Source organism: Ctenopharyngodon idella, chromosome 12, assembly GCF_019924925.1.
Source record: "Ctenopharyngodon idella isolate HZGC_01 chromosome 12, HZGC01, whole genome shotgun sequence".
NCBI lineage: Eukaryota > Metazoa > Chordata > Actinopteri > Cypriniformes > Xenocyprididae > Ctenopharyngodon > Ctenopharyngodon idella.
The window spans coordinates 24,478,079-24,504,556 of record NC_067231.1 but is presented as its reverse complement, the minus strand read 5'-3'; the positions used below and the strand labels follow the sequence as shown (position 1 = coordinate 24,504,556).

Here is a 26,478-nt window from a genome sequence, read left to right as displayed (position 1 = left end):
CATAGCTCGTTTAGTTGATCATTAACATCATTTTCATTAAATTAATACTCTTCAGAAAATCATGAAAATGCCTTCAGATGAAGCACCCCTCTGGTGCTTCTAGTGAGAATTTAGCTGGATTAAAGAGGGGGAGGATTTTCATTTTATTTATTACATTTTAATAGAGTTTTGTTTTTTTGTTACCCTTGAGGCCTTGGTTACATTTTAATAGAGTTTTGTTTTGTTTTGTTTTGTTTTTACCCTTGAGGCCTTGGTTACATTTTAATAGAGTTTTGTTTTGTTTTGTTTTGTTTTTACCCTTGAGGCCTTGGTTACATTTTAATGGAGTTTTGTTTTGTTTCGTTTTTACCCTTGAGGCACTGGTTACATTTTAATAGATTTTTTTTTTGTTTTATTTAGTTTTGTGTTTTGTATGTTGTTTTTACACTTGAGGCATTGGTTACATTTCAATAGATTTGTTTTATTTAGTTTAGTTTAGTTTAGTTTTGTTTTGTTTTGTTTTGTTTTGTTTTGTTTTGTTTCGTTTCGTGTTTTGTTTTGTTTGTTGTTTTTAGACTTGAAGCCTTGGTTACATTTTAATAGATTTGTTTTTTTTGTTGTTGTTGTTTTGTTTTGTTTTGTTTTTACCCTTGAGGCATTGGTTACATTTTAATAGATTTTGTTTTGTTTTGTTTTATTTAGTTTTGTTTTGTGTTTTGTTTTGTTTGTTGTTTTTAGACTTGAGGCCTTGGTTATATTTTAATAGTTTTGTTTTGTTTTGTTTTGTTTAATTTTTGTTTTGTTTTGTTTCGTTTTGTTTTTACCCTTGAGGCATTGGTTGCATTTTTATAGTTTTTTTATGTTGTTGTTTTATTTAGTTTTGTTTAGTTTTGTGTTTTGTATGTTGTTTTTACACTTGAAGCATTGGTTACATTTAAATAGATTTTTGTTTTATTTAGTTTTGTTTTGTTTGTTGTTTTTAGACTTGAAGCCTTGGTTGCATTTTAATAGATTTGTTTTGTTTTTGTTGTTGTTTGTTTTGTTTTGTTTTTACCCTTGAGGCATTGGTTACATTTTAATAGATTTTTTGTTTGTTTGTTTGTTTGTTTTATTTAGTTTTCTTTCATGTTTTGTTTTGTTTGTTGTTTTTAGACTTGAGGCCTTGGTTATATTTTAATAGATTGTTTTGTTTTGTTTTGTTTTTACCCTTGAGGCATTGGTTGCATTTTTATAGTTTTTTTATGTTGTTGTTGTCTTATTTAGTTTTGTTTCGTTTTGTGTTTTGTTTTGTTTTGTTGTTTTTACACTTGAGGCCTTGGTTACATTTTAATAGAGTTTTGTTTTGTTTTGTTTTGTTTTTACCCTTGAGGCATTGATTACATTTTAATAGATTTTTTTTTGTTTTGTTTTTTGTTTTGTTTTGACCATTGAGGCATTGGTTACATTTTAATAGATTTTATGTTTTATTTAGTTTTGTTTAATTATTATTTTTTTTTTTTTTTTTCATATTTTGTTTTGTTTGTTGTTTTTACACTTGAGGTCTTGGTTACATTTTAGAGTTTTGTTTTGTTTTATTTTGTTTTGTTTTTACCCTTGAGGCATTGGTTGCTTTTTAATAGATTTATTTTGTTTTATTTAGTTTTGTTTCATTTTTTTTTTTTTTTTTTTTTTTTCATATTTTGTTTTGTTTGTTGTTCTTACACTTGAGGACTTGGTTACATTTTAATAGATTGTTTTGTTTTGTTTTGTGTTTTTTTGTTTGTTTTTGTTTCATTTTTTTACCCTTGAGACCTTGGTTACATTGACAGAAAACATTGGAGCCATCATTACAATTACAGATCATTGTATTAATAAAAATAATAATAATTATTATTATTATTCATAAAATATAGTTATATTATATTATATTATATTATATTATATTGTTAATATAAATAGTAAATAGTATTTTACTAAGAATTTTAATAATAATATATATAATTTTGATTGCATTTTGACTTTAACTTTCTTTTTTTACCTTTTTGCTGAGCATGAGTTGCAGTACAGCCTAATTTATTTGTTTTTTTGGTCTGTTTTCTTGCCTTTTTTTTCTTTCTTTCTTTCACTGGAGTGTGTTCATCATCGCCTGTGAAAGTGTTTAATATACAGCCTGCATCCATGCTTTGCTCCTTCAGTGTCGCAAGGTCACGGATGTCCACCCTTCTCAGCAGCTCTCACAGACTCAATACAGGGAAATGTGCAAGAGCAGCGGGCAGGCGAGCCGCGGGATGTTTACTCACCGCCGCTAAAGAGGAAATAATACACAGGCTAAAGGAAACGTTTGTCCCGCAGTCTGTGGTCTGTGAAGCTTAATCACCCGCTTTTAGCGCTTCAGACAGAACTTGTTGAGTTTGTTTAACCAGAAGCAGAGTGAAGGAGAGTTCAATTAGATGAGAAAGGGGGTCTAAATTGTATTCATTAAATAGGCTAAATGAAAAAATAAAAATGCAAATAGTTCATAGGGTAAAACTTCACCATGATGCTATTGTGTTGTGGGTGGTTGCTAGGGCATTGCTTTATGGTTGCTGAGGTTTTCTGGGTATGATGCTATAGCTGCTGTATTCTGGGTGTTTATAGAATGTTCTAATTAGTTGCTAGGGTGTTGATAGGGTGTTTTAGAAGGTCTCTAAGCAGCTCTGGCAGGTTGATAGGATGTTCTATAGCTGGTTGCTAAGATGTCCTGTGTGGTTGCTAGGGTGTTCTGGGTGGTTGCTAGAGAGTAGCTAAGGGCTCCATGGTGGTTGATAGGGTTAGGGTTAGGGTTAGGGTTATGGGTGTTCTGGGTGGTTGATTAGGTGTTCAAAGTAGTTGCCAGGGAGTTGTTAAGGACTTCTTGGTGGTTGATATTCTTGGTGGTTTCTAAGGTGTTGGTAAGGGTGTCTTGCTGATTAATAGGTTTTCCAGGTTGGTTGTTAGGGTGTTCTAGGTGGTTGTGCGGGTTCTAGGTTGTTGATATGACTTATGGATAGCTTCTATAGTTGCTAGGGTGTTGCTAAGGGTTTCTCTGTGGTTGATAGGATGTTCTTGGGTGTTGCTAAGGTTTTGCTAATGGCTTCTCAGTTGTTGATAGCCAGTGATCTATATAAATGAAATAAATTATATAGATGAGTGTTGATAGCGTGTTCTGGGTGGTTGCTAGGGTGTTGCTAAGGGCTTAAGTGTTATTAGGGTGTTCTGGGGTTTGTAACGCAAACAGTAATAATTTTTTAAGCCAGGGATTTTGAAAACTCTCTAACCCTGTATGAGAAATAGTAATAGTGACAGTTGCTTTTTCTCCTTTTCTACTTTTTTCTTTTTTTTCTTTTTTAAATATAGACCATGTTTTCTCATGTATTAATTGGCTTTTGCTTTAAGAGTGATATGAAGGTCCTTTATCACACACTCTCACGTGCATCAGTCAGCGTTCCCAGAATGAATTTCCATGATTTTATGGGTAATTGTGGTGATAAGCATTTTGAAAATCAATTTAATGGAATTTTTTTTTTTTTTTTTTTAATTGAAGATTTTAAAAGTTTTATTCGTTTGCATGTCTTCACCAGTCCTGGAAATCACAATTCCCTGATATTTCCAGATTTTCCATGACCGTGGGAAACCTCATCAATGCATATTCTCACCACTTCTCACACTGCAACAAGTAACACAGTCTGTGTTCACAACACAGGAAACACAGCGACAAAGAGATAGTTTGAACTTACTTTATTGATTATTACACTATATAACTCAACAGCTATTTTTGTGTGTGTGTGTGTGACTTTGTGAACTACTAATTAATGATGCGCAACATCTACCTGGGTAATTAACGTGCTTTAATGAGATAATTGCAAACCAGCTTCCATCTTGCAGAGATAGGCACACTGTGCCATTTACTGATTTTCTATTTCTATTCAATTTCTTTTCTCACCCTCTCTCTCAGTGTGACACTAGTCAAAGTCAAAAATAATGCCACATGTCTTTACTTTGAGATACAGAGCTTTGTATCCAACAAAACAAGAACTGAATTATATACAATATTAGGGAAAAGTATTATAAGATTGTGATTTCTTTAAAGGTCAAATGTTTTTTGTCTAAGTGAGCTTGACTAATTTCCTCTTTCTCTTTTTTTTTTCTCCTTTTCTCATGCTGCTCTCATAAAAATGCTGCAACGACAGGTAAGACAATTTTCAGCTTATTTTATTACCATTTTTTTTCTCTCTCTTTTGCCAAGAACTCAAATGTACTATATATATGTTACAAATATATATATATTACAAATATATAACCATAGAACATTTTACCACAACATGAAATAAGAAATTGACCCTTTTTGCTTTAACATGTTCCGATCATTGGTGCACATTATTCCATATTATTCCAAAGGGTGAAAAAAAAAAAAAGGTTTTTCCCATAATATTTAAGCAAAATGTAATATCTTGGCTGATGTTATCAAGTATTTCATTAGAAAAATGTCAAATTATGAAAGTAAATGGGTTGTGTTGACTTTAAGGCTTGTGTCCAGTATACATGTGTGTGCGTGTGTGTGTGTGTGTGTGTGTGTGTGTAGTCTATTTGTACTCTATACCCTTGAATTACTCAGGAATAACCTGTCTTTGCAGAGACACATCAACAAAAAGACATACTTTGGTTATGATGGGCTCATACTCTAAGTCACAGATGAAAATGGAAAATTGAACCAAATTAAAAATGTACCAGTCTATCCAAATATTTTGCTCTACACACACTTCTATTTGAATTCCAAAAATTTAAATCTGATATTCATGTGTGATATAAGATATTCATTTCTCTAGCTTGAATACCACTGATATGACAATAAAGGAGGTCCTCTGTGCCAAGCGTGAGTCACAGCCGTCCATTCATCTTAATAGAACATTTCAGCACACAAAGAAAGCCACTATTTCCTGCTCTCCAGTAATCCAAACAAACTCAACTGTGAAGCATCAGTTCTTGCCCAGAGCTGAGAGCATGTATCGATTCCTTTTTACGTCTATTTGTACTCTTGTCATCATAGTCATTCGAGTTATGCAACATTTTGTTTCCTTTGTTTGAAAGGAACATTTTGAGGTTTTTGTTCGATTGTATGTTTGTTTCAAGAGCATAGCTTATATCACCCCCTTATTTCCTGATATGCCGTTTTAATGAGTAAAAATAGCAAACCTTCCAAAACAGACTTCATTATGAGCACAGCCGAGGCAAGGTTCCTGCCTGAGGATAGATATCTGCTGTAGGGATCTGATTCAGACACACAGACATGCTCTGTAAACCCAGATAGGAGAGGATTCCTCACTCTTTCAAGGTTCTAATTTGCCTGCCTGAAGGACCTTGTGAAGTTCTTCCAGTCTGTTCAGGCAAATGAGGACAGGTCTCTTGGAGTATTCACACGTGCTTGAGAGTTTATGATAATATTTGTTTAAGTATCTTGTAACGCTGCTTGTAAATGCTTTTATTGACTTGAGTCAACAGCAGAACAATTCCTGACACAGTTATTTTACATTAACTGGTCTGTAAATGATTGAAATTGGTCTCTAAATATCAGATAAAATGTGCAAAATTATCTGAGCTGTGACTGAGCATTGAGCTGAGCTGCTTATATGGGAACTGTGGGTTTGAGTCTATGATGCCATTCTGATTTTTTCCTGGCATCTTGGATCAGAAAAGGCATGGTGGAAACTAGTGTTGTCTAAAATATTGATATTTCGATATGTATTAATACTGAAGTTATTATTGCGCTTAAACGGTTAAATACATACTCATTTATGTCAAGATGCCCGTCTTGACATAAGTGTACAGTACGTTTTGTAAAGTAAATAGAAAACCAGCGTGGTCTCATTGTTAATACATTGGTATTAATACGTAACTTTCAAAGACCCAGCCCTCTCTGATGGTAATGGTCTTTTATGGTCTTTTATTCTCCTTATAGTGGACTTCAATTGGCCCCAAACGGTTGAAGGTCAAAATTACAGTTTCAGTACAGCTTCAATAGTCTTATCTAGTGAAACGATTGGTCATTTTCTAAAAAAAAAAAATACATATATATACGTTTTAACCATAGACGCTCATCTTGAACTAGCTCTCTTCTTTTTCTTCTTCTCTATTAGAATTCCAGCAGTGTAGACGCTGCTAAGTGTATTACTGCTCTCCACAGGTCAAAGTTTGAACTAAATTGTCATATACAATATGCTAGTGCAAGTATATAACAATTAGTTCAAACTTTGACCTGACCATTTGAAGTCCACTATAAGGAGAATAATCCTGGAATGTTTTCATCAAAAACCTTAATTTCTTTTCGACTGAAGAAAGAAGGACACAGACATCTTGGATGACATGGAGGTGAGTAAATTATCAGGAAATTTTTATTGGAAAGTGAACCAATCCTTTAATGCCACGATTTTAATATTAATACATGGGAATTTATACACATTCACACTTGGTTATGTAAATGATTTACATTTTATTGCTGTTAATATGTAAGTATTTTTACGTTTTAGTGCTATAAATACATCAATATTGTATGTTTTTGTGTGTACTTGTAAATGTATGTGTGGTAGAACCACAATTTACATAAAAATACACACATATTCTCATGAGATGACGTTGGAGAAAACGCATGTTGTGTAACAGTATTGGATCTGCGCATAAGCACTTAAAGTGACAGCAGCCTAATAAACCTGCTGTCTGTCATGTTAAGCAAAGAACAAACGACAAAGAGAAAATTACTTGCTGCTCTTGACTGAATAACTTTTGCAACTTTAATTTTAAGCATTAATCTAAATTAAATTTTTACAATGAAGACTATCAAGTGTTATTTTAAATTTGACTTCTTTAATTTCTGTAGTATTTCTTCTAATCTGAATACAACTGTTAGAGCCACCTGAAAAACTTAAAGCCATGTTTATTTTATTTGTCTCTTTATTTTATTGTATTTATTTGTACTATCTTGCAATTTGTTTATTTGTTCTTATTTTATTACTGACTGTGTACTGATCTTTTTTGTAAATTTAGTTCAACGGTTCAAATAAAGTTCCGTGTGTAGACTATTCCAACAAAATCACCCAAATTATCAAAAAATATAAGATAATAACTCACAATAAAGGTATTGTATCTCAGTTGGAAATTCCAGTATCGTGACAACACTAGTGGAAACCATGATATGATTTTTTGATGATAAATGGCAACTTTAAAAGAACAGCATTCATTTGAAATAGTGTTTTGTAACAATGTAAAAGCCTTTACTGTGACTTTTGGTCAATTTAATGTGTCCTTGATGAATAAAAGTATTAATTTCTTTCAAAACAAAACAAACAAACGTCTTACTGTCCCCAAACTTTTGAACAGTAGTCCATATGTTGGAACAACTGAGTTGAGTTGTGATGTTGAAGTCTGGAACGCTAAAGGATAAAAAACACAAAAGTAGGATATTTGAGCAAATGTCTCCATTTACTCTCCATTTAATGTAATTGCTTTCTAGAAAGCACATTTGAGATCTTAAAAAGATTGAATTAATTTTTCTTTCTATCAGTTATTATCTTGGCAAATCTGAGTGTTAACCAGTTAACCTTGTTAAGATCTCTTTTGAAGCATGTTTCAGAAGTGTAGGAGAGTCAGTATATATAAATAATGTCAAATCCAAGCTATTCAAGTGAGGTTACCAAGTATATCCACTGTACATATTTTGCACAGTCATCCGAGGAAAATGAATATAGTTTGAGCATCTTTATAAATAACTCTTAAGGCCCGGTGCCCAGAAAGGTTTGCATGAGTATCCCCAGGCGTTTGGAGCAAAAGAGGAAGGTCGTTTAAAGGATGGAACACACGCAGAAGATTCCTGTGTGCCGTGACTGAACAAACCCTGGGCTCAGGAGGAGCCATCCGTCTTCCTCTCTCCATCCAATTATTCAACCCGCTCTCACCCACTGAGAAAAATGGAGCAAACGAGGGAGAGCTTAATTAGTGATAATTAAAGACCAAAAAAGGAATAGAGGAGAGGCACAGAAAAAAAATACCCTGCCAAGTTAGACCGAGGGACAGGGTTTGTGGATAAAAGAGAGAGAGGATTGTAGGAAAAAAAAAAAAAAAAGAAAAGAAAGTGGAAAGTAGCATTATGTAGCAGTTTCAATATTTTGTGGTTGTAAATTTTCAGTTTCAAAATCCTCTAGGGTTTTTCCTACATTTTTTGGCAGCCATGTAGGCAAAAGCCACCAAAGCAACTTTTACAGTGTTTGATTTTTTTTTATTTTTTATTCATATTAAATAATCTATTAGGAAATGTATTTGGCATCTATGGCAGTTGCTGTTTTATAAATAAATTAATGATTTATTTTGAAGTAAAATGGTGTATTTATGGTTAAAATAATATATACGTCTACTAAAATCTGAGCAGGTGAAGAAGACTAAATTATGAAACAGTAATAGTGTTCGAATATTTTGATCAGTTGTTGCTTGTCAATTGTTTGATCAAATGTTGCTCAATTAAATGATCAACTGAATTCTTCAGTGAATATTTTTATTTCATTATTTTATTTTATTTTTTATTCATTTTATTTCATTTTAAAATTTCTAGACATGGAGTGTCTGCTCATTCATGGCCTAAGTCATATATTAGCTACCACTGAAGATCTTTTTTGACCAGGAAAAGCCCTGTGTAAATTGCTGTTATTATCCCTGCACAACTGTCATGTCCCTTGTCTGTTCACGGTCCCTCCTCCGGTTTCTCTTCTCTCTTCTTATCTGTGGGTCCCCGTGTCTTTGGCCTGTATCTCTTGGGTACTGATCCTTATGCGTCCATAACATTGCCCTCTGCTCCCTTCTCCTTACATTCCAGCAGTGTAGTGAGTCCCAGCTGGCGGGCGGCAGGCACGTCCTCCGCCATGAATCTTGCTCAGCCTGAGGGTTCACCCTTCCTCTTAATCCTCAAAGCACTTTTCCCCTTTCTTTCCTTTATTCTGTTCATCCCACTAAATACAGAAATTTACATTGACTGTCTGGTAATGTGCACTTGAGAGGGACTGTGCATGAGATGTTTGATAAAGAAAGAAAGAGAAAGAATGTAGTGAGCATGTGGATCATTGTGCAGCTGTTATACACTATCATTCACAAGTTTGGAAACACTTAGAAATGTACATTTTTATGAAGGATTTGATACTTTTATTCACCAACATTCTTAAAAAAGTAATGGTTCTCTGTTGGCATCAAATGGTGCAGAACCTTTAACATTCACTGAACCTTTCTATTGCACAAATGGACCTTTATAGTGCAAAAAGGAAATGTAAAGAAACATTTTTTTACACACACACATTTTTTTACACACACACACACACACACACACACACACACACACACACACACACACACACACACACACACACACAAATGGTTCTGTTCATGGAAAGGTTCTTCTGAAAAAGGAAAAAAAAAAATACAGTGAGGAAATGTATAGGGCCATCAGACCTTACAATCAAACTGTCTTCTTTCTAGACACCCAAGCTTGGAATGGCCTTCACTTCTCAAATAACCAATAGGCTTATTCGTTTTTTTGAGGAATCATTTTGGCCATTTTTTAAACCAAATTTGAACTTTAGAAATGTAGTGCACTCCAGCACCTGAAAAAAAAGAGACAAAAGTTTTACGATTTGCACACTTCATTAAGTAGCACAGCAGTTTTTAACTGTGCCAAGATAATTTAGGTTTCTCTAGTACCAAATTAGCACATTAGAATGATTTCCTATGGATGAGCTAACAGTGTTTTCTTAGTAGACTGGAGTAATGTCTGCTGGGGTTTTCCTTCACAGGTGAAGATAATATACACTCCACATCACCACATTTTTCAATGATTCTCAAGTGAATCAGTCTCTCTAAATCCCTCCTTTCCACAAGCCTGTTCTGCTTTGATTGGCCAGATGGCCCAGTCTGTTGTGATTGGTCTACCGCTTACAGTGCAAGTCGGAAACAAATGAACATTACCAGAACTGATTCATCTCCGGAGGCTTCCTAAAGTTCAGAGATTGTACACACTGTAAAGACAGTAACGATGGCGTCGATTTTACCAATATCAATTGTATCAATTATACCAATAACAATTTTACCATATTAATCTGAGCACGAGCCCGATGATGAAATATTGGAAGAACTAGTTATTCAACCCGAGCCTCCATCGCAAGGACGACTTGAGCAGGACGTTTCTCAGTGATACGCTACTCATTTTGACATACAATATGAGATGCTGCAACTGTAATTCCTCACCATTCTTCACATATATTTCTAATTTATTGCGGTGCACATGTGGGAACTGTATTATTAACAGTATCAATGAAACTGCATACGTTAGCCGAGCACTAACGTGAATGACCGATCTAACATTAAAGTTTGTAAAACAAATCTTGCTCCATCTTTTATCATTACTCAGACTAGTAAGAATGACAGACAATCTGCATTAATGGACACAATTTTAGGTAATAGTGAGCTAGAGGTAATAGAGTAATAAAATTTAGGTAATAGAGTTTTCACGGGATGTCCACGCAGAACATAGCCGGGCATTACGCCGGGCAAATCCATATCATCTTATAAGCAGAAACTGTGCTATTTTTTTCCTGTGCAGTCAGAGCCACTTCTTAAGTTCACTGTTTCAATTATGATCCAGTTATGATATTGTTATGCATCAGAGTGTATTGATTAATGACATTCATACCACAGTGCATATCGTATTGTGAGGTAGATGGCGATACTCCTTCCTAAATCTGTCCCTCTGACTTGTGTTATTTGACCAACACATAGTATTAACATCACATTATCAGAGCATATGTACTATGATTTCATCTGTTTGTTGTGGTTTGCACCGGTGAATAGTCGCTGTACATTTGAATGTGGCGCTTGCATGTTTATGTGTCCTGCGTTTAGAAGATTAAAATTGACCTCTGTAATTTCTGATCCATTTAGTAGCGTTGCAGGTGTTCATGAGTGACTCAGAACCATTATCATCGACAAAGAAACAAAGGCACACAGCTGCGACATAGAGCCTAGAGACACACAATCACACACTCGCTCATTTACCTCTAACTCACTGATGCAGTAGACAGTAATTTTATCACTGTAATTAAGTCTCTAATAAAAATCTCCACACACGTACAGCTCCAGATAAGTGTTTGTGTGATAGTGTGACAGACAGATGGTCACACTCTGCTCTGGTGAGCACTAGAAACTTGCGAGTACTCGTCAACTCTGATCATCTCCTTCGCAATAAGTCTTTGCTCCAAAGAAGCCCAATTGATCACACTCGTGTCAATCAGGTGTATATGGAAGCAGTCCCCAAAATATGATGTGTAAAAACTTAAACAGTGACTGAAGACAAAAGGTTATAGGCCTAGAATAAAGGGCTTTAAAGGGATAGTTCACCCAAAAATGAAAATACTGTCATCATTTACTCACTCCCAAGTTGGTCCAAATCTGTATACATTTCTTTGTTCTGCTAAACACAAAGGAAGATATTTTGAAGAAAGTGTGTAACCCGGCTGCTTTGGGGCACCATTGACTTCCATAGTAGGAAAAAAAAATACTATGGAAGTCAATGGTGCCCCAGACCTGTTCAGTTTCTCACATTCTTCAAAATACATTCCTTTCTGTTCAACAGAACAAAGAAATTTATAGGCCTACAGGTAATAACCTGAGGGTTAGTAAATGATAACAGAATTTTCATTTTGGGGTGAACTATCCCTTTAACTACAAAAAAAATAAATAAAAATAAATAAAATAAAATGCTTAATAATGTAGGAAATATGAAAGAAATAGTCAAGTTATTTAGTTAAAAATATTACATTTTATAATACACATTGTTAATTTTGTTACATCAAAGACTTATAGAAAGATGGTGCACTCATATTATTATAAATGGGAGAAAGTGCAACACGCAATATGGTGGAATAAGTCCCGCCTTCTAAATAAGAGCCAATCGCCGATTGGTAAAGTCATCGCGTCACTGCAGCTGCCTTTAGAAGCCGTTAGAAGCTCCGGTTCCTATAGAAACAGTCAGACGCCTCCTTCTGCTTAGGTTTTTTTTTTTTTTTTCATGATTAGAGCGTTTAGAAACAAAATTTATGATACAGTTGTTATCAGATTTAATTGGTGATTTCAAATATGAAATTTAATCGGTTTCAAAGTGTGTACAGCATGTTTTTGCTGTTCTTGTTGCATTTACACGGCTTTAACCAGCAGATGTCCTCAGCATGCTATGTTTCGAGTGAGTGCAATCGATCTAATCTAACGGAGAATTTAGCTGACGAAGTCAATAAGAGTGGAATAATAACCAACGCCTAGACTTTTTCACTGCAACTTCAAAGGAAGCAAGACAATGTTGTCGAAACTAGCGCTGGATACCTGAGGTAATTTTATGTTACACTGTTTGCTAGCCTGGCATAATCGTTAATACTTCTCAGCACTTTTTCCAAGGGTGTGACCGATTGTTTTCCATATATACGTTTTCTTTAAAGTATCCTTGAAAAGGGAGGTTGACTTGTCAAACTGTGTTGGCTTTTTCTGGACCTTGGCGATTAACTTTTCCTCAATGTCGTCTGCCATTTTAAATGCGCGAGCTCTTAAATTAGAATGCATTCTGATTGGCTGTCAGTGTTTTATCGTTCATCAGCTGAAAAAAACAAAAAAAATCGTTCTGAATGTGATCCCAATGATATCGTTTCTCTATATCGTTATTGTTATAGCTGTGGTGTGGACAGTGCTATTCTTTTATATTTCTTTTCTTTTATTCTTTTATACTATATCTTTATGGTTATATTTAATGGTTTATGGTTATAGCTTTATGGTTATCTTCAATCATGCCATTTGTGGTCGACTATTTTCGCTTATTATTTTTTATCAATTCGTTGCAGCCCCACTACACGATCTTTTCAAGCCAGACGTGCAACGAGTCAATACAGTATTCCTGTGATGCAATTAGCCGTAACTCTGGTATTTCAGTGCTGTGGCCTCATGTATTTTAAAATAGCTTTGAGGATGCTTAAGCCCTGCTGCTCACTACACAAGGGAAACCTTCTTTTTTTCAAACATCAAGTAAACCTACATGTTAACAAACAGATTGCACAAGGTCATAATAACTTTCCTGTCTTCCCATATTCATCTTTACTAGGTGTCTGTATTCCACCCTTCCAGTCTCCTGCTTTTCTCCTTCCTGTGTCTTTGGTACATGTAATATTTATTGAGCATGGTGGAGGGTTCATAACAGCAGGCTCAGATGACCTTGATCAGGCAGGCGTGAGAACAATTACAGGAAAACAAACCAGCACAAAATGAGATTTTACGTGTTCTTCCCTGAGGTGAATTAGCGTCCCAATTAGTTTATATCCAGTTGCTTTTTTTTTCTTGTCCAAATTACAACCGCCAATTACCTTGCACTTGAAAGCTTTTACAATAGCACAGGTCACATTACTTCATCTTAAAAGTTACCCTTTGAGATACATGTGTCCTCTGTAGCTGCTCTAAGGGAATAGTTACTCAAAAATGCTAATTATTTTCTGTATGGCTATACTTTATATACTGTATGTGCATATGTATTGTATTGTATTGTATTATACAATAGAAAGTTTAAAAGAATACCGGAATGGCCAGTTTATGCCTGATATCTTTGAGAGTTGAATCTCTGATCTCCCTAAATGGGTACAATTAAATCATGAGCGGGTGGTGAAGAAGACCTTCACCCATGTGACGTATCAAAACTGTTTTTCCGCAACGCCCGAGAGAGCTCGTTCTTGCTTTGATTCCAACTACCTTCACTAATTAGGCAAGATTCTCGCTCATATTTGCAGATTTGCATTCTTAAAAAGGATATGATAATGTCAGAACAGCCGCTGTCTTTCTTGTGTTATCGTAGATTAGTAAACCTTTTTTTTTTTGGACCAGGCTGATCTTTGTCACAAAGCTTAATGTCAGACTTTGTTCACATTGAAGGAAGGCGGAAAGGGTATCAAAGTATAACGATCGGGTGTCATTTCGGAAGACAAGGAAGGAGGAGAGGAGGTCGTGATTGGGAACAATGGAAAAAAAAAAAAGGAAGGAACAGACTAAGTCATAAATACTTTGAGGGCAAGTGTATCTCTGTCTCTGACTGATGGACTCCCCAGAGCTTCAGCCATATGGCATTGTTCATGATGTCATTCATTCAACTTTTATACCTGAATGTGTCATGAAACATTCATAAATCATACTGAAAGCACTGATATGCTATACGCTTCAAGCAACGAATGTGAATTAATCCATCCCATGTTTTGAAAAGTCACTTTAATGATTTTGCCGATGTTGACTCTCTGGGCTTGTTTCCTAGATACAAATTTAGTTAAATCCTTGATTAAATCGCGCTGCCAGCAATTAGTTCCTATTGACAATCGTTAAAGGCTCAGGCCTGTACTTCATCAGTAGAAGGAGAACTAGTCCAAAATTAAGTTCTCAGGGGTCGGTAGAAAATGGTAATCAATATTACGTCATAGTTGTTGCTCATCAGTCAGTCGGTTTTGCTGATGCACAGGAATTTGCAACCAGACCTTTCATTGGTAAAACGAAAATGGTTTCATTGGTTATAAATCTGAACAAACCACAAGATTTCTCAAACAATGTCCTTTGGACGGACAAGACCAAAGTGGAGATGTTTGGCCCTAATGCACAGTGCCAAGATTGATGAAACTAAACACAACATATCAGAACAAACACCTCATACCAAGTCAAGTATGCTGGTGGAGTGGTGATGATTTGGGGCTTGTTTTGTAGCCACAGGCCCTGGGCATCTCACAGTCACTGAGTTGACCATGAACTCCTCTGTATACCAAAGTATTCTAGAGTCAAATGTGTGGCCAAAATTGGGTCATGCAACTGGACATTGATGTGATGTTCAATGTCCTGTTCATCTGAAGTGTTATTTTCCAAATTCTAAGACCTGTGTGTATATATATATATATATATATATATATATATACTGTAGACTTACACAAGTTTAACCCTGATCTCTCTTGTTTCTTGTGTTTGATGATTTTGAATGGCATTCCGAATGATCAAATTTTGTCAAGTGAAGTGAACTTCTACCCACATTCTCAGTTCGGTGTGTGTGTGGGAGCCTATGAATCGAAAGGCAGCTTGAGTCATAGGATGTATGACCCTTAAACATGAATCTTAAAAAACATGGTCAGGATTAGATCATCCCTTTGAGGAGTACAGCTGAAGTTTCCTGTTTGTTGGCAGGACTGGGCGCTTCAGCCACTGACGCACAAGATGCCGTGTTTCCCGCAGCGCCGATGGCTCACATGACGAGTGACTTTGCTGCCTGCTCATAATTTGATTGTTAGCATATGGTGCTATGCTTACCGAACAGCCTCGACTCATCAAATATTCACCATTACAAACAGAACAAAAAGCTCCCCCCACCCGCTGTGACATTCATATTTCATTCAGCTCACTCTGTCTTTGCTCTGTCTTTCTCCTGGCCCTGAAGGTTTCCGTGGCTTCTCTATTGTTTTTCCTCCTATTTTGCTCTCTCTCTCTCTCTCTCTCTCTCTCTCTCTCTCTCTCTCTCTCTCTCTCTCTCAGGACAAGCACTCTCTCAAAACATTACCATTTTTGGGGCAGTGTGTGACCAAATAACCAAACTGTTACAGCAAGATATGAGTACTATAATTTTATCTCACAATATAGTCACATTATGAGTGGAGAACACATTATGTAACAAAAAAATGTAAAAAAAAAAAAAAAAAAAAAAAAAATGCTCTTGAGATGGGACAGTGATCATGATTCAGTTGTAGATGGTGACTGAGAGGTTTGAGAGGTTGTTGGCTTATCGGGCTGTCCATCAGCAAAGACAAAGGTCAACACAACGCCAATGACCGGACACTATCAGATCTTACCCAAAGTCAAACCCGTGTTGAGAGTGACTCAGTGTTTGTTGATACACTAGCATAGCAAAAAAAAAAGAAAGAAAAAAAAAGAGCTTTTTTAGTCATTCAGAATTATTTGCATTTGCTAAAACATTTTTGGAGGGTGGTGTTCAGCAGAGACTGCGAATGGAGGGCGTAAGTTTTTAAGAGGCCTTCAAAAAAATGTAAAACACCTACTGTACTATAGTGAAATATTAGTGATATGTTAAAGTAGTAGTATTTTTAATAGCTGTGGAAAAAGATGGTGAATCAGATGGTGTAGTTAGCACACCTAACAGTAGGGGCGAAATGGCCTATGCTTAATTCAGTAAAGGTTGTTTTTTTTTTGTTTTTTTTTGTCTCATTTAGAACCTTTAACATCCATGGAACCTTTCCATTACACAAAATGTTCTTCATAGTGGAAAAGTTATTTAGATAATAAAACTGTTTTCCTTAATAAGACGAGAAAAAAAAAATGTGTCTTTTAAGAACCGTTTACTGAAAGGATCTTTGGGGAGCACAAAATGGTTCTTCTATTACATTGCTGCGAAAACCAACTTTTGGAACCTTTAATAACGCATTCAAAGTGTAACCACTTTAACCCATCTAAAATCGCTCACAGCACCTTTTAAAACCTTGGAGGACCTTCTATCTTCCATCTTTTCAACCAAAGCTTAGCACATTGACCAGTGACCATTGATCTTTCCTCTTCCACTAATCTTTCTTTGTTTGTATTGGTGGACCTTCTATGGCATCTTTTCTTGCTCCGAATCCTTCAGGCTGCTAATTATGGCCAAGCAATTCACTTATCAGGGAAGCACTTTGCCATATATTAATAGCAGCCCTGAAAACAAATCTCATCTTACTCTCTGGGCGACTGAACCGCTTGTTTGAGTGTCCTGTATCTGATTCCTTACTGCCTGTGAAATTTAATTAAATATGCCTCGTCACATTTCACATTGTTCTCTTAGCGTCCTCTTTCTATCTCCCTGTTTTTATCTCTTTCTCTCTGAGGCATCTCTCTCTGTCTTTCACAGTTCCCTTGGGTGTGTAAGACCATCACACAAAGATTCGGTTCGCACATGGTATTAAAGGGATAGTAATATTAATAAAATTAATATTCTGTCATCATTTGCTCACCTTCATGTCATTCCAAACCTGTATGAATTTATTTCTTCTGTGGAACATAAAAGATTATTATTTTGGGGGTCTAATGTTGTTTCTGACCACACTGGCTTTCATTCTACCCTCTCAGGAGTGGGTTTTCAAAGTGTTGAACTAGAAGAACCATTTTGGGTTCCCCAAAGAATCTTTATGTGAACAGTTCTTAAAATAACCATTTTTTCTTAGTGTGAAGAACATTTTAATCTAAATAACCTTTTTACACAAATAAAGAACCTTTTATCCAATGGAAAGGCTCCATGGATGTTGAAGGTTCTTCATGGAACCATCAATGCCAATAAAGAACCTGTATTTTTAAGAGTGTATGGACAAAAACAGTTAGTCAAAATATCTTCTTCTATATTTTGCAGAAGAAAGAAAGTCATACAGGATTGGAATGGCACTCAAATGATGACAGAATTGTCATTTTTGGGTGACCTAGCCCTTTAATACTAGGAAAACAGATACCAAAAACAGGAGAAAGTCCTCAGCTAGCATCGTTGAACTGTTAGCAATGGCAGGTGGGAGCTGTCTTTGTTGAACTCTTCACCGTTGTTCCGTAAGTTTCTAATTCTAAAGGCTGAAGCTGAGCTCTTCGCAACACTCTCCATGTCAAATCTGTCTGAGGTGAGGTTTGCACAGAACAACTGCCTTGGGCTTCTAAGTATCAGGATTGTGTGGGCGTATTTTTTTCTCTTTCACATCTAATTTACACCCTCTCACATTTGCTTCAACATCAACTTAGCTGACTAAAAATGAGCTTTGAGAAGGGAGGGTAGAGGGGTAAATAAACTTTTTTCATTAGATAAAGAAAGATAATTGCCAAGAACGCTCTTCAGGGACATGACATTTGGATTTCCTCAGGTGTTCAATTCCTGATTTCTACTTTTCTTTACTTTTTAACAGGCAAATGTCTCATGTCACCCTGCAGGTGGTTGTTAAAATGTTTAGAGTATGATCTGCTTTGACACGTCTGGCTAATTAATCTCCAGGCTCTGATAACCACGGGATCACCATTTTAACGTGGAACGTGTAGTTTAGATGTGATACTTAGACGTGATATTTAGAATTCATGCCTGATTTTTTTTTCAAGCTGACTGGTTCAAATGAGTTTCTCTTCTCACATGGAGAGTGAATATGAATGGGCCTGTGAGAGTGAAACGCGTTAAATGCAAATTGATTGCAAAGGCGTCTTTACGGAGCTTTATCCAGTCTGACTACCCCGAGCAGACACTTTGAAGAGCTTAAACTGACCCTAGTCTGAACCCTCTACCCTCAGAAACTCCTTTCAGCTGCCTTTCTGTCCTCCTCTCTGTCTCTCGCTCTATGCTTTTCCACCTCTTACCCTGCTGGCTTCATTTGTGTTGGTGTGAAGTTGGCATCCCCCAAGGTTCCGTCTTGGGCCGCTTTTTCTTGTGCATGTGTCTTTCGGTATTTGGCTCATAATGCTTGTGATGTGTCCCAGCATCTGCTCAGAAGCTTAGTTTTAATCACAGACAGAGCGTCCAAATGGGCAGGAGAGCAGAGATGGTACTCAGGGGCCGCTATGTGCGCTGGTTTGGCTTTGCCTACATATGCAGACATACATACGTTTATACTGCGGGACATCTTTTTCAGTACAGTCTGAGTGGGCTGCAATCCACTCCATCACTCTCCATGTTGGCGAAAACAGCTGGAAAGCACAAGCGTGCGCACATCTGTTGGGCATGGACTGATGTGACTGAGATGACTTACTCTGATTGGTTATCAGAGGGAACCATCAGTCCTCTGATTCACCCTGTGCACAGAAGTGTGTGTGAGATAAAATCAAGAGGATGTTTTGTGTAAGAAAGCAGGGGATGAGGTACGTGTGCCTGTGTGAGAGCGCAGGTAAAGGTTGTTGCGTTTAAAAACTGATACAGTAGATGTGTGCTAGATGTAACCAGACCTTCGAATGAATGGCCTGGTTTGGTCCACATTGCAGCTAACTCTGACCAAGAACAGTCCACTTAAGCTAACTGCAAGCAGCTAACCAGAGTTTTTTGTTGTTGTTGTTGTTTTGTATGTGCTGTTTATTTTTCTGTGGATGAAAATGTCCTTTAAATGTGTTTCATATATCCTCATGGCATAGTTATTCTCTGTGTTTTACTATGTTATGGAAAGAGCGCATTCTCGTTGTGACTTACCTGTATACATTCTGATAAGCATGTGACAAGTTGACTTATGGCTTCACATAATTTTCTGTGGATGTAAATTATGTTTATGTTGTGTGTGTATGTGCAGTGTTGGGGGTAACGCGTTACAAGTATTGAGTTATGGAATCAGATTACTTTTACAAGTAACTAATAAAGTAACGCATTACTTTTTCAGTTTACAGCAAAATATCTAAGTTACTTTTTTCAAATAAGTAACGCAGGTTACTTTTTCACATTTATTGACTGACACCTCTCCTGTCCCCATGTTGAGAGAAATAAAGTGCAGAGGTGTTGTGTGCGCTGTGTGAACATGGTGGTTATTGTAGTTCTAGACTAAATGTGAACATGCATTTACTCACTTGCACGAAAACATTCAGTATTCCTCAAAATGAATAAAAACAGTAAAATGCATTCTCAGAATTGTATGCAAACCTGTAATAATTAACTATATTAAATTACACAAATCTACTTTATGTATTTAATCTCACCTTATTAACCAGTGTCTTTGTTGTTGACCTTCAGTGATCTAATTCAGCCATACTAATAAGCAAGAATTACTTTAGATTAGATTTAGAAATAAGAGTGTTGAACTTCCTTCTCCTGTATCCTATTCTTATTCAATCCAGAATGGCAGCACAGCTGAAAGGTTTGTCTGAGCTGCGCCCTCTACAGTACAGGTGTAAATATGCATTTCCTTCAGCCTGAGGCTTATTCATTTCACTTTTGTTGTGAAAGGGCCTTAACATTTGCCAAAAATAGAACTTTTTTTGTTGTTATTAAAAAACAAACAGGTGAGAAAAAGTAAAAGTAATGCAATTTGTTACTTTTTTAGGGACTAACGCAATATTGTAATGCATTACTTTTAAAAGTAACTTTCTCCAACACTGATCATGGGTATATGATGTGTTTGGGTGAGTTAATCAACCAGGGTTTTAGTTTACAGGTATTCATTCAGTGTTTAGCTTCACACTCAAGTGGGGAAAGCATTATTGACATTGATTTTGATTATTTGAAACATCATATATTTTTGTCAAGATTTTTCTTCAAAAAAAAAAAACAAATTTTCTTCAATCATTTTTCTCATCATAATTTTGTAACAATATGTTTTTATTATTAAAATTGTTTAATTATCGTCATAAACGGTATACGGTATCGTCATAAAGAGAGATCTAAGCTTGTGTGTGAATTTTGTGAATGAGACAGAAAAATGAGAAGAGAGGTATAAAGCTTATGAGATACTGTATATTTTCTAGAATTAGAGAGCAAGTGTGCGATAAAGAGAGATTGAATAATCCTGTCTCATGAGAGGCGAGGCCAGTAATGAAAGAGAAGATGGGGAGAGGAGGGTTATACTACAGAGAATTCACATTGCATAGTCATAAGAAATACTTTGCCATGCTATAGATGTGTATTGATCATGGCAGTGAGAAAAAGCGCCCAGATCAGACCGAGCAAGAGAGAAACTAAAATATCCTCAGCTTACGCAACCCCCGAGCCACTCTTACTCACAAACTTACACCATTCTTTAGTGGATTTAAATAAGCTCTGCATCTTTAATGGCAAATTAGACACAGTTACCCAGAACTCCCTTGCTATCTGTCTCCGTTTTGTACACTGGATTGGACACCCCATATAACACGTAGCATTTAATTTCCACCCCATTAACTTAGGAAAAAAAAATGTGTGTTTCAACATTGAACATCAAGTCATGCCGCAGCTGCATGCAGAGCGAAGATGAGTCAAATTAAATAAATGCCTACTGCTGTCTTTGGCATCTTCCTCTACTCTCGTCATCACGTTGAAATACTGGCGCTCTGGCACGCTGTTGCTTCATGGTTCATGGACCAGTGCGCCTCTAGCCCACAGATATAATTGTTTTAATTTGTAAACTGTATGCTCATTCCATTAGGGAGAGCAAGGAGAACCAGACAGCCTTGATCTCTCAAGCGTGCAGGGAGAGAAACGGTCAGACCGTGGTAATGGAGTAGCAAACGATGAGTTAGAAAAGAGTTAGTCTACATGACATTATCAGACAGTTTGGCTTTTTGGAAAAACTATCCACCTGTTCCATATTACTCCTTCTAATGTCTAGCAGTGTTTAGTTTGTGAACAAATCTTTTGAGTGAATGAATCGTTCCACTTTAATCCACTGACTCATTTTTCAACAAGGACAGAATGATCGAATCATAACTGTGTAAATGTGACTGAAATAAATTACAATGACAAAGTTAAACTTAAAATTATTTTTATGCTGTTATTGTCTTTATTGTATAGTTTGACTAGGTATACTCAGCAATTCACACAATGAAGGAAAAATATCTGCTTTGTTTTTATTTGTGAGAAAACACACAATACTTTAACACTGAAGTTTCTTAATAGATTTATTCACATGGAAATTTTAATAAAGCATGATAACACTTGTTTCGACCATGAACGACTCTCTGCTTCTGAATGAATCAATTCGATGACGCCTTCATAACGTGAAAAGCACACATTTGTCATCAGCTGCTGCCGTAAATAATGTCATTAAATGACTCTGAATTAATATTTTTTCAGATTGTAATGCTACACATGATTTGTCCATTTGTTATACCATTTGGCACCCACTAGGGTAAATATGAAATGTCACCGAATGATTTTAAATTAATCTTTTTTTGGCGATTACATTCAAACACTGATATAGTGGATTTCTGCTCAATATACACAAGAAATAGACTAGAGGAAATTGAGTTGGAAAATCGAGTTGGCCTTTGGAAAGCCAATGGAAAACTTGCCTCCACAATACTAAGGTGTTGATATGTGGTTGTTATAGAGTTCTGCTTGGTTGCCAGGCTGTGGTAAGATGGCTTCTAGAGTTTTTTTGCATGGTTGATGGGTGGTTGCTTGAGTAGATGTCTGTTTCAATCCTTTACCATCAATATAAAATAATAATAAGGAGTGTAACCTCTCTCCTTTGTTTCTCTCAGACCCAATTACAAGATGTCTCTTTTCCCATCCACACCTCCCCTTTTTGCTTCGTCTATCATGTAGAGAGCCAAATTGCCCTTAAATAAGATGATAATTGAGAGAAGTGGGATCCCAGTGACAGCCTGAATGGTGAAAATAGTATATGGTGATCCTGCCGAGAAAATAAAGGCACAACAAGCTCCGACACGGTTCTGACAGTCTTCAGCACACACACATGCACACGTACACTTGACAATGAAGCGGAAGCAGGCCGTCACCAAAATTACAGCATATCCACAGGCAACGTACACTACCGAATTTTGCATTTAAACGGGCCTTTAGAATCCTAAAGACCTCCTTTTTAATATTCAACACATAGCCGAACACACAGAGACACACTCTCCATAAAACAGACGTCTGACTAAACCGTTTCCTAGCCACCAGTCACTAAATGGATCTGTGCCGAATCCCAAACGCACCGGCAGAAGGGCGATAAAGCGAACGGACCGCTTGGAAGCAGTTGTTTACATGTGCCCGCCAACTGTTAACTTTTCCCTTTTGTTTCCTCTTAAAACACAGCAGCAACTTCATCCCTTATTCATACATTAAAAGGACAGAAAAAGATATAGAAAAAGAACTACAGAGTGTGGGCACAGCTGCAGGCATTCTGCCCAGTCGTTTGAAGCTATTGCTCTTAATCACAGATGCCATGCTCTCCAAAGGATACAAAATACCTGGAAAAGTGCTCCTCGGCTCTATCAGTTCTTTCTAAATGCCTTTCTGCATGAACCATTATATCAGCCAAGGTCACAGACCTAGACCGCCCAAACGTTTCGCATGCTGCGTTAAGATCGTGTCCCTTCAGAAAGGAGGTTTTACAGTTGACTCATCTTCCCAGAATCACCATGCCTGTTCAAGCTGAAGGGCCACGTGCCCCCTCAGTTTCTTGTGTTAAGTGGATTTTAAATGCAACTTTCAAAAGAACTATGTGTATCTTTGGAAATGAAGCTACATGATTGGTGGAGGTTAAAACGTTTGCTGTGGAAGAGATCATCAGGTCTAAGTTTGGTGGAAAAGTATCCACCTTCATATTTTCAAGTCACTTTTATTTTTATAGCGCTTTATACAATACAGATTGTTTCAAAGCAGCTTTACTGTACAGTAATGTAAAAAAAAAGAAAGTAATGATTCAATGATGCAAACAGAGTTCAGTTCGGCTGTAAAGCAGCTCTAAAAGAAAATAGTGTTATTGTTCAGCTGATGTCAGTTCAGTGTTGATTAAGTTCCGTTGTAAAGATCATCAATTTATTTAAGGCTGCTGTCCGTAACTTTTTTTTTGGTTAAAAATGATCCAAAATCAATTATTGAGCAAGTACATATCCAGCTAGTGTTCAAAACTATCTCCTTACCTTAGCCCAATTAACAATGGTAAGCTTGTAATAATGTTTTCTAATTCAGGTGGTACTGGTGGGTTTTTGTGGGAAATTCAAGCATGTCACCGTTTGTCTTTGTGTAATTGCGTCATGTCTGTTTACATAAAGAACGAGTCCCAGCTAACTAGGCTATATCGCATGTGAGGCTGATCATTTATAGCTTTTTCTCACAGCAGCTACAATAATTAGACGTACCATTTTGATGGTGGATTGTATGGTATGACAAATTAGCGTTAGAGATTAGACAATGCTGATGTTGTTAACATTAACAATTTGAGAACAAAGTATAACAATAATAATAATTTGCACGGTTTGATGTGATCCAAGCTAAGCGATTTTTAGATTTAATCACCATTGGCAGGGCGATTTATTGTAGGCCTAATTCTTTTTTACTTACTTGTTCAGATGACATTTTCCGGTGAAAATTCTTACTTTGGTCGTACTTCAAGACTACAATCTGTGATTCCAAAGTACAGTATCCACACCGATGTGGTGACTGACAGCAAACATTAAATTCATCCGCGCTGAAGAGCCGTGCCGAGGCACAACCCACGTAAAGGTGATAATTCCGCAAATAACTGCAGTTGCAGGTTTCAAACAGAGATGGCGACAAAGAGGCAAAACTTACAGACTGCAGCTTTAATTAGTTCAATTCGGCTATAAAGTAGCTCTGCATAAAACAGTGATGCCATCATCCAGGGCTGCGTTTCTCAAAAGCACTGTAATCCTAAATTGATTGTTGAGACCATTGGTGGCAATTGTTCTACAATCAACTTACGCCGGTTTCACACTGCAAGCATTAGCGGCGCATGAGCAGCGCATATTTTTTCGCCGTGCATGTTAACCAATGGATGCATTCACACCGGCAGCAGGAGCAGTGCGTGAGCGTCAAGCAGGAGCGTCGCTTGAGCAGCAGTGAAGCGGGGGTTTCGGCGCCGAGTCTATATTTGCCCCGCTGCTGACGCTCAATTAAAGTGAAAGCACACTTTTGATGGACAAAATAAATGTAATTTCACACAAAAAGTGTTCAAAATGCACAGAACAGCTTTTATTTATTTATTTACGTTTATATGCAAATGTTGTACACCTCCCCATGTTAATAAACTTTCAAGATTATCAAGTTTATAAATGACCAAATTTATAGCTGTCTTTGTAAAGAAATGCTCACTTTATATGTAGTGTGAATACTCACGCGTCTCTGCAGCTGCAGTGACAATGTAGTTATGCTCACGCACTGCTCACGCGCCGCTCAAGCTTGCAGTGTGAAACGAGCGTTAGGCTTATGATGCTTTTGGGAAACGCTACCCTGCTCAGTTGAGTGCCCCCAACTAAGCAGGCTAGAGGCGACAGTGTAAAGGAATCCAAACTCAATCTTTGACAGAATGGAGAAAAAACCTTGGGAGAAACCAGGCTCAGTAGGGGGACCAGTCCTCCTCTGGGAAAATGAAGCAACACAGTGTGGTTTAATTCCAGGCTGCATCACAAGTCAGAAGTCAGATTTGTGTCATATCATATTGTGTGACTTTTGTAAAAATAGTTAAAATAAATAAAAACTAGAGCTGTCAATAAAATAAAAGAATTGTGAGCAACATCATGATTTCCGATATGGCGAAACCTCGTATGTCCAAAACCGCTATTTTTCATGAAATGGAAAAAACACTGTCTTTTAAAAATAATTAAACACCACATTATCAAAGTTTACATTTTGGCTTTATATGTGGTCAGCGACTTGAATGTGTCATTATATTATTATCATTTTACCAATATGAAGCTCAAATGGAATTGCAAGGTTTTTGACCGAGATGGTCCTCACAAGATCTAGGGGGCGGGGTTGGATCCAGATCCAACTCCTCCCACTTTACATATCCCTAAACCTACCCATCTTCACCCCCTCATCCCTAAACCTACCCATCTCCACCCCCTGGATCTGGATCCTGGATCTCGTGTTCTGCAGTGAGGAGCTACTGTTTTGACCTGCACTCTGTCATTAGAATGGCTGTATCTGAAGCAACTCATTCTGTTTTTTTTATCAACTTACAGGTTATAGAGTTTACTGTAGCTATGTGGGTGCTCAGTTTATTGTCATTTGGCCAAAATCTCATGATATAAAAGTTGATGTGCTACACACAGGCTATTTAAAAGGGATAGTTCACACAAAAATGAAAATTTTTCATTTTTTTACTCACCCTAATGTTGTTCCAAACCTGTATGAGTTTCTTTCTTCTGTTGAACACAAAAGAATATTGGTAACCAGACATTTAATAGTAGCCGTGACTGTTTTTATTTTTTTTTACTATGGAAGTCAATGGCTACCATTAACTGTTTGATTACGAACATTCTTTAAAATATCTTCTTTTGTGTTCAACAGAAGTAAGAAACTCATATGGGTTTGAAACAAATTGAGGGTGAGTATGTGATGACAAAATACATAAAAAATACATAAAACATTAGCCTTTATGTATATAGTGTTTCTTGAGTAAAGAAAATGCTGTATTTTTTGTACAAACAGTTACCCTTGAATTGCAAACAGACAGTCCAAACTGTGTGCGGCACTTCATTCACGACAGTTTGAGGATCAAATAGAGTTACGAGGTTTAGTCACAAGCTCTTTATAATACTTTTCATTGGTTAAATATTTGCAAAACTGAACAACAGACGTAAAGGGTGGCCAATAGTAATGATTAATGAAAAAAATAAAAATTAGGACTTTCACTGAGTGCCCTCAAAACATAAAATAGGAGCACAACGCCCCTTCATCTGCCTGCATGCTTTTGCATGCTGTGTATAATCGTAATAAATGAAACAGAACTGGCGTTTAGCATGAGCAATGTAGTTGGAGGGGAAGAGCTTTGG

General features: G+C 36.6%; 1 protein-coding gene across 6 annotated transcripts in view; it reads left to right on the top strand.

Moving 5' to 3' along the window:
* sdk2b (sidekick cell adhesion molecule 2b) overlaps window positions 1-26,478 on the top strand; it is a 316,027-nt gene that overhangs the window by 76,778 nt on the left and 212,771 nt on the right. The gene's annotated exons all lie outside the window — the stretch shown is intronic.